This window comes from Triticum aestivum, chromosome 7A (assembly GCF_018294505.1).
Source record: "Triticum aestivum cultivar Chinese Spring chromosome 7A, IWGSC CS RefSeq v2.1, whole genome shotgun sequence".
Classification (NCBI taxonomy): domain Eukaryota; kingdom Viridiplantae; phylum Streptophyta; class Magnoliopsida; order Poales; family Poaceae; genus Triticum; species Triticum aestivum.
In genome coordinates, this window is record NC_057812.1 from 161,543,045 (window position 1) to 161,547,233 (window position 4,189).

General features: G+C 46.5%; 1 long non-coding RNA gene across 1 annotated transcript; it reads right to left on the reverse strand.

Annotated features, from left to right (window-relative positions):
• Positions 1-1,770: 1,770 nt before the first annotated feature.
• Positions 1,771-3,925, reverse strand: LOC123151339 (uncharacterized). The gene is made up of 4 exons (XR_006475622.1): positions 3,630-3,925; positions 3,428-3,550; positions 3,031-3,351; positions 1,771-2,078 (listed from the first exon to the last, which is right to left on the reverse strand). It is a non-coding gene; the product is annotated as an uncharacterized lncRNA (long non-coding RNA).
• Between the last annotated feature and the right edge of the window lie 264 nt (positions 3,926-4,189).

Genomic DNA, 4,189 nt, shown 5'->3' on the forward strand with positions numbered 1-4,189 from the left:
TATGTGGCCTAGGCCCGAGGGCTCCCGTCGGTGTACAAAAGTAGGAGCCTTTCTGTACCCCTTTACTTGTGCACGGGCAGTCGTAGCCTCACCTGCGACCATGCTTGGCGGGGCAGAGGAAGGAAAGGTACTTGACTGCGAAGGTAGCACTCAAGCCAGAGGCATGGAGAGTGAATGGGCAAGATGGGCTTCCCCCGGCAAGACCCTTGCCGTGGCGGCCTACATAGCCCTGACAAGAGCCTTGCCGGGGCGTCTTGCCCCACACCAGCGAGGCCGCCACCCTTGAGCCTGAGGGCTTTGACACCATCGACAACGTCAAGACCAAGACTCAGGGACGCCCGCATGGTGGCATGCAGATCTTTGTGAAGACCAAAGGCCTGCGAATGTAAATAAGAACCAGAAGATCGAGGGAAGGAAAGCTTTCCCTAGTCGCCTTGCGAGAGAGGGAAGAAAAACTATGGTGTTTAGTGGCTAACCAGGTAGGCCTACTTGCAGCCGACTTTTTTAGAAACATCTCCAATAGATTATGTATATTTGAAGATGTAAAATCAGGTGATATATAATTTATCACCAAAAATAATATTTTTACATCTCTAAAAGGTCTCAACTTTAAGAGTTGATGTATATTTGGTGATGTAAACCTTCTACTCCAACAGATTAAGTAAATACGGCTAACGGCCATGCGGCGGCAGTGATGCAGCCTAGCAGTTCAGCCGCACAATTAAACTAAAAATTATCCCAAACTAAAACTCAAATTCCTCATCCGACGAGGAATCGCACACGAAAGAGGAGTCACGCGAGCTCATCTACAATACGAAAATCACCGACAAACTACATCATCATGCCCAATAAAAAACTCCTGGTTCGCACATTTTTTACCTTGAGAAATTTTGTCAAATATGTTGCGTGCGAGGTGGAAGAAACCGGACGGCGGTGGATCGAAGCATTAATTGGCAGCACAAAAGCCCGTCTGGGGTATGCGTCAGCTGCATCAACAGCCTCTGGACGGCCACGCGGCTGCCGGAGGACTCCACTCGCTGCGATGCATCGGCGGTGGCAATAACCAAAAGCAGTCGGTTCGGCGGGGTTGCGATGGTCGTGGCGGAGCTGCCAGGGAAGACTGCCAAGTGGTGCTACACCCATTAGGGCCGCCGAAGCTGTGGCGACCTCCGAATCGGCCGTGTGGACTCAAATCAGCGGGTTGTCGGCGGCTATGGTGGCGTGGAAGGGTCGGGGATGGACGAACGAGCGGCAGCGTTCTCAGGCATAAATCACCGACGGCGGAGTGAGGCAGGTGACCGAACTTTCAGATTCAGTGGTTGTCTGATGGCGTGCAGATGGGCATTTTACATTTGATGTAAAAAAAATTACATCTACATCATCTATTGTAGCAGCGTTTTTAGGCCTCGAAGATGTAAACAAACAGTTATTTATACATCTACATGGGTGGATTTCTGCAACCACATGGTTTAGGTTTACTTTACAGGCTCAAGGAAATGCAACAAGCTTTTCTTACAGAAATTTCCAACAACATTCTAGTGTTGCTTTTCTTACAGAAATTTCCAACAACATTCTAGTGGCAACGTCAATTAATTGGTGAAAAAGGACATATCATTTAGGTTCATCTGTTTGGGTCTCCCCATTAGACAAAAACTCCCTCCGTAAAGAAATATGAATGTTTAGATTACTAAAGTAGTGATCTAAAAACTTATATTTCTTTAAAAAGGGAGTATATGTTCGGTGGAAGATGGTCAACTGATTCATCGGTACTTCAGCACAAACAAACAAGATATCATTATATCCTAGTTTCCAGGTTTCTCTTCCCGTGTAAAAGAGAAATCTCCAGCAAATTTAAAGGAGTGCCAAGCTATTTAATTTTAATTTTAACTACAACAGCCACACACGGTTCAGATTAACATAGCAGCAAACTAAACTTAGAGCAGTTTCCAAGAACACCAGCCACTCACTTTGACTTGCACCAGATATTATTAACCAACCAGACAGCATTCTATGCAGAGCCTTGAGTTGCCTGCATGTCGCCCTGCTTCATGCCTGGCATCCTTATCAATACATCTCTCCTGTTTTCATGTAAAAGCTACAAGTTAGCAGACTGGAAGGCCCAATGGATGGCTATAAAACTGACTCCATTTATATTTTGATGATCTGTCCACACAACAAACTTTCTAATTCTTGTTGTAATTGCCAGGATAGAGTTGAGTGCTCCTACTACTGTGCATACGCAGTTGGTAGTTGCTCATCAAGTTAGTCAGTTTTGTCAATTAATTGCCAATGGATCAAGTCTTACTTGAAACTCAACAATGCATACATCCATCCACTTACTTCTGATAAGGAAGAACCAGCCATAGAAATAAAGAGATCTGATTTCATCGGAAAAATAAACATTATTTAGTGATGAGTGTACGGTCCTTGGGAGGTGAGGTACCATAAAACCAACAGGTCCAACTTTGACATCCAAAACGGACAGGGTAAAGTCATACATACATAATTCAAGTGCACATTTAGCGGACTGGCACGCCCAATGGATGCTCCCATTTATATTTGAACTGTCCACAAAACAAACTTTCTTGATCAAACTAAACAGCTGCTCCTAGTGCGCAACTGTTACTGCTATTGAGTGGAATGCAATTACAAACCTAGTTGCTATCTGTTTCGTCAATTAATCGACAATGACTAAAGTCTACTGGAAACTCAACTGTTTATACATACATCCACTTACTTGTACTATGGCAGAACCAGGCATAGAATTAACAATATCTGATTTCATCAGATGGAAAGGTTGGCACAGGAAGAAGAGTATGTTCAAGCTAGTGGTACTACAAGGATTGAGGGAGGGAACAAAATTATCTAGTGATGAGTGTATGGTCCAATTTGACATCCAAAACAAGGTAAATCATAAAAACTTATATATACCAGGTCCAATTTGACATCGAAAACAAAACGGGTAAAGTAATATGCGATTCAAGCTAGCAAGTGCATATTCAAGGATAAATAAATTGCAGAAGAAGAGACCTTTCTGTTGCTTGGCCCAGGCAGACTTGACCATCTCGTTGTACTCGGTGATGTTAACTCCGTTGGGAAAGGCCAGCAATTTCCGTTTCTCCTCGGCTGTAAAGTCTGCGAAACAGCTTACCTGTGGAAGCACACCACTCTCCTCGACGGACGGGAGCTGCGATTCCATCATCTAGAGGGCGGCCTTGAACAATTCGAACCGCATAGCCTTCTCTTCCTCATCTCGGTATGTCTTTTCGTGCTCGATGATCCAACTCTCAAACCTCTGCTTCATGTCCGGCTTCTTAAACTTGACCTTGTGGTTCAGCTTGCCAGCAGCAGCTACACAAGAAGACGGGACAGGTATGAGGTGGTGGTTCCTGACATGAAACGCAGCTAACGAAGAGGAGGAATCTACCTGATGCATCAACACCTGCGCCTTGCTTGAAATGCAGAATCACCAACCCCCACCACCACCAGCCATCAGACCCGCGGCAAAAACATAAGCACCAAGAAGGCCATTACCGATGGCGAGATCGCTCTGTATCGATCGGGATGAGAAACATGACGGAGGAGCCTGGAGTTGCAGATCTGAGTAAAAGCAACGGGGGAAAACTCACCAAGAAGTGCAGAGAGCGCGCAGGAGCAGTCCTTGGGGTCGCACGTGGCGAGAACCCCCGTGCGAGGAGGGAACCCACGGCCCGCCGGAACATGATGCCTCTTCCTTCGCCTCCTCCGCGATTTCCTTTTCGCTTGTCTCCGTCGCCGCCTCGCCTCGATTCGATTCTAGGGTTTCGCTGCCGATGGGCACGGGGGACAATTTATCTCACGGACGGGAGGACCTCAACTGCTGCTCACTTTTCTGTTTTCCCGCTTCCTGAGGGTGTTTTGCGTAAAGTACCGGACTTCCGGTGTCTTCTTGCTGCTGCGTGTGTATCTGCTACTACTGGACATCACGTGGTACGTACTTTCCCAAATTAAATAAGGAAAACGTTTCCCTACGGACGACCGGCCGAGCGCTCGGCCGGTCGCCCCTCGCTCGCTCGCGTTGCTATACGGAAGCGGAATGGGCCATGTGACTTTTGATGGGCCTTCAAGCAAGATGTCCTTTCTCTTATCCGTTGTTTTAAAAAAAGGACCTTCACGTAACTATTTTTTTTCTCTGCTTTGTTTCTTCCTC